Here is a 9,161-nt window from a genome sequence, read left to right as displayed (position 1 = left end):
ATCTAACTTGTCCATTGAATCACCTGTTGCATTAATTGGATTTTTTCCGACCTTATAAAGGACTTTGCCTTAAAAGAAAGCACAAATCAAATTGGTATACAAGTCAAATAGTCAATGTGCAGTGCTATATTTATATATACCCTGCATGCTGTGTTTGGCCTTCATGTAACGTATGGTTGGACATCGTCGACTGCAGTGCTTTCTGAAAGAATGTGACAGCTGATGTGTGGTGCAGAGGGCTTACAATGATGATTAGCACTTTCCCCGTGCCAACCGGCTCTAATAATAATAGGCTAATTGCAAAGCACTAATTATAGTAATAAGGAGAGAAAAAAAGAAATCACATCAGGACCACCCTCCCCCGGTAACTAAATAACGAACAGTCCCTAACATGCTCCACTTGTTGCACGTTACCAAAGAGACAATACACATGCGTTCACTGCTGCTGTCGCTGCTGGAACCGAGGTGGAAGACAATGTCGACTCCAGCATGTATCACTGTTTTAAAGATTATGAGATGGAAGACATTTTTTTTTAAGATTTTCACCTAATGGGCAAAATATGGACGCCAGGCCAGGTTTTAGTGGTTTTAAGTAATGGGCTATGTGCGTAAAGCTGCAATCCATAACTTGTGTGAATAAAACATTTTAACCAATCTGTATCATAATGGTCCACAACATTTACAACCACCAGTAACTCACATCTCTTTCAGAGAGTGGGCAACACCAGAGCCAGTGCTGCATGCCCACCCGTTTATACCTGATTAAAAACGCATGTTTTAAATGTTTTAAATGTTTTCAAATTAATATTTGGCTGCGGACCCCCATTTGAAAAGATTGTGCCAGAGACATTTGTGTGGTAAAACATTTTCAAATTTATCAGCATTCCCAAAAATAGCCAATCTACAAGCTCACAACGCATCGCAAGAAACACAGTTTTGAGCTTGTGGATCTGCTATGTTTCAATTGTAGAAGTAAAAATGGTTATGTTGATGTTATATTATGTGGTGGGGACACACATTCAGTGGAGCCTCAAACTGGAATAATGCCCCCCCCCAGATAAAAACACCTTTTTATGAAAAGTTAGTCTAATGTCTTTGTATGCATTTCCCCCATTATTTCTTGTTTTGAAGAAAATAATGGGGAAACCCAGGTCCACAATGGAAATAAGACAGCAGACACACTGCTGGTCGGTGCGGCAGAACACTTTCCTGATGTGGTGGTGACGTGGGCAGATGTGCTCCTGAGACGCGGAGGCTTGGACCAGCTGGTGTGTGTTGAAGGCAGGCAGCTGATGGTGAGACTGGAGATGGCCGTCACAATATGACAGCAGACACTGGAGACAGGTTTTCAAAGCCTTCAGTTTCATACTGGTGCATATAGGTCACTGGCCACGTCTGCAGCTCCAACAAGGCATTCAGGAGGATCAGCCTGGGCTTCTGTCTGCTTCAGTCTGTGCACAACCTGTGGAGTTAAAATAACTCGTTAACATTCATTTTGCAGCTGGTCAGAGAACACAAACCAGTTGGTTTGGGAATCCGTTACAGAATAAAAAGAAATAAAACATAAGTAGTCGCAGTACAAGAATCCTTCATTCACACCGGGAGGCAAAAAAGCAATGCAATATAAAAATACTGTCATTAAAAAAAGTAAAGAAAAAGAGGCCGGTATTCAAAATGTTACTTGATTAAAGTACAAAAGTATTGACATCAAAATATACTTGAGTACGGATATCTGAAGTAAACATGGGGTCGTAAAATGACATTACACTGTGAAATAACTGTTTAAATTTGTTTTTAGACAGCCTGTACCAAACTTCGCACAGAAGCATGTGTGACATACACAAACGTATAGTCACATATTTGTTTTATTATTAATGTAATCTTGTATGTTTAAGAGCCTTATTGTGTCTTGGAATAAGCAGAGAATTTATATTTTAGGAACAGACCTATCCCACTTTTCGCCACAAGGTGGCAAATGCACCTGATAGACAGGTTGTTTCTTTCTTCAGATGCACAAGTAGTTCAGGTAAATGAAGTATTAGAACATAAAACATAAATGAGTACTTTACTATAAAACAAAGCTTGGGGTTATGCCAAAAAAGTCATAATTTTGTATTAGTTACAAATCTGGGCCTATGCAGTCAGATTCTTGGCTGCTCACAAACATGTCCTGTAGTGCATTGGTCCTCAAAGTGGGGTTCGGGGACCACCAGGGGTACTTGGAGGGGTATGAGGGGGTCCCCAGCAAAAGTAGTTAATAGCATCACAACGTCACCTTATTAAACTAATGGCCCAAGTCATTTTTTCAAGGTTTTCAGGAAAAATAAAAAACTGATCCAGAACAAAACTATATGATATTTCTTAATCATTTCACCCAAAATGTTTATAACAAATTATGACTATTTAAATAGAAATAACACTGTCTGTCAGTTATGTAACATAAGAGATTTAAATAGGTTTAAATAGGATTAAATCTGACTTAGGCCAAAATAAAAAGCAAAACAAATTACAAAATGGCCTAAATCAGTAAATAATTTGGCTTAAGTCACAAAACCGTGTGACTTAGGCCAAACAAAAGGCCTATTTTGTCCTAAGTCACACTAGACTAGGGAGTTAGGCCATTATACTAAAAGGGGCGTGAACAGCATGATCCTTTTCAATTAGGAGATGGGCCATTTTACCAGAGGTGGCCAGTGTCATAAGGACCTGACTTAGGCAAAAATATAATTTTCCTCAAAAAATGACTTAGGCCATTAGTTTAATAAGGTGACGACAATCATCTTAACCACTTTATCCATTATTTGTTTGCTATACAAAAATAGCAGATCTACAGGCTCACAGCGCGTCACTTCTTGCCACGCTGCGAGCTTGTACATCTGCTATTTTTGAAAATGGACATTTGTCCTTGGCACGAAAACGTTTGAGAACCACTGGTGTAGTGTGTTACAGTATATACAATATATAACAATGCAGTGTGGTAAAGACAGACCCTGCCTTTCTCACTTTACCTTTATAGCCTCACATGTTCCTCATATTATTTTCTGTTTAACATGCATTTATCATACTACTCATTTCATATACATTACATGTATACAAACACAGAGGCAAGACAATTGTTTGTTTAAAACATAACCACTTTATTTTATCAACAGTTTAAAGCTCCTCACCACACCAAACAAACACATACTTGCCATGTCCTCATCCTGGTCTGAGGATCTGAAAGAGTAACACATGACCACAGTGCTCCTTATATGAAGGAGTATGGGAATTGGGACATACCATTTGACAGGGGAGTGTGGGATTTTTCTGTGTAAGGTATATTATGATTGAAAGAGTGGTGTTGCTAAAACATGTTTAATACTTACCTTTTGGGATTATTAATGATTTTTGTAAATCATTAATAATCCCAAAGTAATTTTTTGTAATTTTTGTAAAGTTTGGAAAATGTTTTCTTTGTTTGAGTTCACTAGTATTGTAGGTGAATGTGTTGAGGTTACCTGTCCTTTTAAGACATGGTTGAGGCCACTAGGTAGAGGCCATACGATACAGGTAGAGATGATGAGTCAGCCTGGGTCAGTAAAGGTGGACCATGCTGCTGCTAAAGCTCTGCCCTTTCTATCAGTCTGACAGAGTCAGTTTGTTCTCTGGACTGTTGCTTGTTTGAAGCATGTAAGTTTATTGTGTTGTATTTTTTATTTTTTATTATATTTTTTTGAACATCATTTTTTGTGCACCTTAAGAGTAATAAATCTGGATTATTGTAACATTTGGTTTGTCATTCTGTCTACCTAGACCTCATCAGAAAGAACTCTTTTACATGCAGTATGAACCTTTTGGGTCAATATTTAGACGCAAGTGACTCATTCATGTTTATTTTTCATAAATCATATTTTTTTAATAATCAACACATTTGCTTGTAACATACAGTAGGGCCTATACACTTCACAAAAATCAGATTTAAAACTTCATCAACATGTTAAGTTCACTGTCCTGCAGATTGCACCAACCAACATTAATTAATACAAATAAGTACATAAACCATAAACATAACTAATAACAAAACTGTTACAGTGATAGTCAGTACACATTCCTCACTGTCATTTAGTCCACATACAAACATGAACAAGCTGTCATGTAATCACTGTACACAGATCACACTGACATGTTGACACAGATCTGATCTACCAGCAGGTGATCAGATCTGCTACAAAATGATGTAATAACTTATGCAACTCTGTCTCTCACTCAGGTGTGCATCATCATCCTCAAAGCCTCACTGTCGTCCGCAGCCTGCCTTGTTGTTCTAACCTCATGTCACCAGGGATCCTTTGTGTGACGTTTCTTAATTGTTAGTCATTCATAGATAGATAGATACTTTTATTATCTTGCGGGGGGGATTTCGCCCAGAGCCGGCACAGCAGTTAAGGTTACAGAGTTACAGGTAAAGCGTAAGGAAAATAAAAGTACTGTCGTGTACAGCAATACAATGTCCCTATCGGACAGCAATACAATATGCTTTGTTAAATGTTGATAACAGAGTCCTACTGAAAACTTAAGGAATAGCCTAAACATTCACTTTAAAGATGTCACAGCACAAGAAACAAACAACCATGATACCATTTAAGCAAGTGTGTATTGTATTAAGCCTGATTCATACTTTGTCCTACGATGGTCACATATCAAAAGTAACTGATCTACAAGCTCACAAGGAGTTGCATACACAACACTATTTTTGGCATGCGACACCATCATACAATGGAGTATATTATGATTTATTTAATATGCTTTTGCAGTTAATTGTGTGTGTGGGGGGGTCTTTATAAGCCCACTGCCCAGGGGCCCATTGTCTCATAATAACTACTATGGGTGTCACCAGGCTTCCCACAGTACCTGTGGAAAGACTAGTTTATTATTTATTAGAAAATACTAGAAACTACCATAGAGCCCACCTACTGTATTTTTTCAAACACACATACTGTACATGCTGCACCTTTTCTGTATGAACTCTAGACTCAGACCGGATCAGCAAACTGATCCCATTCTAAATTGTTCAGTATGGAGCACTGCCATGCCCATCCTAGTGAAACAGCTGTCTACACAAACTGCTTTCAAAATACTTTACATTTGTAATTAATGAAGACATTTTAAAAGATTTCATCAGCATCATCTTATACTATATAATGTACAGTTATATTGACTGGTTCAGTCCTTACATGTCAATGAGTTCTGTCTGTCAACAATCGTTGTCTCTAGGTTGAGATTTAGTCTAGTTTTTTAGTAGATGAACTGTAGTCACACAGCATCAGATACACGTTTCATTTCTCTATTCAGAAAGAATCAGAGAGAGAGAGAGAGAGAGAGAGAGAGAGAGAGAGAGAGAGAGAGAGAGAGAGAGAGAGAGAGAGAGAGAGAGAGAGAGAGAGAGAGAGAGAGAGAGAGAGAGAGAGAGAGAGAGAGAGAGAGAGAGAGAGAGAGAGAGAGAGAGAGAGACCACCATGCTGCAGTACTGATGTTCAAGTTACTAAGACTACAGAACAGGGAAGTTGTCATTGAAAGAGGAAGCGTCACATAGAAGGTGATACAGTGGCAGGTGTCACTGCATATGAACCTGAATATGGCATATATGCTGCATATATGTCATATTTAGGTTCATATATGTGGATTTATTTGATATATATGTGTCATATATAGCTCATATATATATTCACATATATGCTAAACATATATGTGGAATATATATATATATATATATAAATATGTGAACAAGGCCGTAATTGTATCACATTTGACTTGCAATCAGCTTGTGCTGTTACACTCTTCTATTTAATAAATAATTCAAATCAAACTCACAACAATAAAATATAAATACACAATAAAGTGCTGGGTGCGTGATTATTGTGAGTCTAATCTAAATTTGTTTGTTTGTCGACTACGCCACTTTTGTTATAGAGGGAAAGTCCCCTTTTGAATACACTTTACTTATTTCACAGGCTTCACAGGTTCGAGTTACTGGTAAGTTCAATACTTTGGTTTTTTTGAGAACACACACTTAGAAATCCCTTGAGGAACTGGACACGGATACAATGGATCAAGGTAAGTAAATCATTTATTAGCCCTAACAGGTGGCATCTGCGCCATAAAAACAATCAAAAATAAACAACTATACTAATAAAACCTATCTAAAACACAAAACAACAATCTACACAACAACTATAAAACGAATTATAAAGTTGTGCAAAATGTGCAGGCTGGGTCACCAGGGGTTCTATGCAACAACTACTTCAAAAGTAAAGTGCTGTGCCAATAAAGTGCTTTTGGGATACTCAACACGGGTTGGTTCAGGGGAACCTCTGTATGTCCATATATGGGGGTAAGGGAAGGGGATTTGAGGCCAGTCGTCTTTGTCTTCTTTTCTTCTTCTCTCCGCCTGCAATCAATGGAAACTTGGACCAGTTTACTGTGCATTTACAACGTACATGCGCGTGTTCACAGGTAGTGGTTTATACAAGGATATACGTTGCGTGGACCGGTACTTACTAGCAGCCAGGCTTTTTACACCTGGCGCTGAGTAGGTTGCGTGTGCAACGTTATCGCCACTTTTTGTCTCAGCGCTCCTTATATGGTCATCCGCTTATGGTCTGGTCTCGCTCTCTTCCTCCCCTTCGGTTCAATCGCTGCTCCTTCTGTTCCTCGTAGGTAGGCACACCTCGGCTTCCAAACTCCCAGGTGGCTGGTGTGTCTACGCTCGGTTATTCGTCTCACTGCTCCGTGTCTCCGTATCCAACCTCTCCCGTTGCTGTCCCTCTCCCTAGTGACACTCTTTTCTCTCTTGGGCTCTGCGTCTTCCCTTCAACTGTCCCGCCTCCTCTCTTGTACCTGGGAAACCACTCCTCCTCGCCTGTCATTCGCCCGTGGTGACGTGCCGTCTCGGGACATTGGCCATGACCGTGGCCTTGGGCGTGACCACGTGTCTGCCGCTCGGCCAGTGAATGTCTCTCAATGAGTGAGCCGGGGGGAAAACGGTTGTAACATATAATACAGTGCAAATATAAGGACACACAAATAATAAGATGATGGGGTTAAATGAGGAAACAGTTACACATTAGCCACCAATAAAACAATTACAAAACTTTTAAGAACCCCTCATTTCACCCTCGTCACATATATATATATATATATATATATATATATATATATATATATATATATATATATATATATATATATATATATATATATATATATAACATATGTATGTTCATATATTTTCTTGACCTCCCTAAAATGATTTTTTTCCCAGGGTGGGATGTCTGTTTGTCATACCTTTTGGGCTGATATCCCATATCCAAATAACCTGTAGTCTAATTATCTCCCATCATCACTTTAAAGGCTAATGTTTTAAACAAACCACAATACAGATTCATTTTGTCAACATAAAACAATCAGTTTTAATGATTAATTCCACACTTCTAGCATAATCAACAACGAATTCCATCATTCATATAAGCGTCAGATCACAGATCACTTCTCATCCATTTGAATGAGTCTCGCTCACATATTCTAATTTCTACACTTTGTCCAGTTCCCCTTTTCTGAAGCTAGCTCTCTGAAACTTTTGCATGGCATTGAATACTGAGTTCAATGTTGTTGGTTTTGTATTCTGAATGCATAATTGATTTTATGTGAAAATCAATAAAAATGTAATAACAAAAAAAACACATCTACAAAAACCCGAATGATTTCACCAAACACTTGTATACAATGATTGATAAATTCAGACGAGGTTATACAGAAAAACTACTTCATACTGCTGTTGATCTAATTAATCAGAGCTCCAGAGCTGACTTTCTAAAAGTCAAAGAGGTCCCATTGTTCATTACAAAATACTACAGAGCTGCTGAATGTATCAATCCCATTCTAAACAGGTACTGGCATTATATTACAATCTGACCCTCAGCTTCCCAATGTATTTACTGACCCACAGTGTTTTTTTCCTGGGGCAGAAATGTGAGAGATTCGTTGGTCCATTCTGACCTCCCTCTCCAGACATTAAACCACAACGCACTCTTAGCCCGATACCAGATGGGAATTATAAGTGTGGCACGTGTGCGCAATGCAACAGTAAACTCACATATACATTAAAGTTTTTAGATTTTGTGTATTTTAAAATTGCACAAATCATTTATAATAGATATAATCGGCTTCCTGGCAACATACAAAAAATGTTTAAGGATAGGAAGGGTAGGTATGAGTTGAGAGGGGAACTAAATTGAAGTAGTTTGTACTACTTTGAAAAGTATGTGTATTTCTGTCTGTGGTGTGAAGCTGTGGAATGGTTTGCCTGATATTGTGAAACATACGTAGTACATGTAATGCAATTCAAAAACAATAGTTCAAACAGACTATTCTGGACAAATACCTAATTGAGTGATTGATGGATTTATTGACCAAACTTGTTAATTGATCAAATGTTGGATTGACATATTTACGTTCTATTTATGTACATCATGGATTTATGTTTTTGTTTTGTTTGTTATGTGTGTTTGTTCTTCACAATTCATTTTTCTTGTTAAAAAATAACATGTATAAACTATAAAGTATAGGCACTAATAATCTACAAGCTTAGCCTATACCTTTACATTTAGTGTCGGTAAAGACCCACGTAATGGTCTTTACCAACATCCATCCTCACCCCATCCCTCTACATGCTGTTTCACATCTACAGTAGATAGTCACAATGTCTATCTCTCTGCATGCTGTCTCACAACTACAGTAGATAGACACCGTCTGTCTCTCTGCATTCTGTGACACAGCTACAGTAGATAGACGGGCATGCTGTCTCACAGCTACAGTAAATAGACAGTCAGTGATTAACAGCGACCCACACAATTATATTTGAATACTTTCTCTGACAAATATAAAACTTCACTTTATAATCAAATCACACATTTACAGGTGTAAACATGTTTGTGCAAGCTATCCACAAATTGCAGTTACATTTTGAATGAGAGTGTAAAAGTGTAAAAATATATGATATCGAAACAAATATACATTATGAACTGTGTAATAAAGACCAAAAGTTACTGATTTCCTCAGTCTGTGCAAATAAAAGCACCAGATATGGCTATAACATGATTTAAAAAATAAAGCACATAAGATTG

Source organism: Gymnoscopelus microlampas, assembly GCF_963454915.1.
Source record: "Gymnoscopelus microlampas genome assembly, chromosome: 14".
Classification (NCBI taxonomy): domain Eukaryota; kingdom Metazoa; phylum Chordata; class Actinopteri; order Myctophiformes; family Myctophidae; genus Gymnoscopelus; species Gymnoscopelus microlampas.
The sequence above is the reverse complement of the archived record's forward strand: the minus strand, read 5'-3'. Positions refer to the sequence as shown.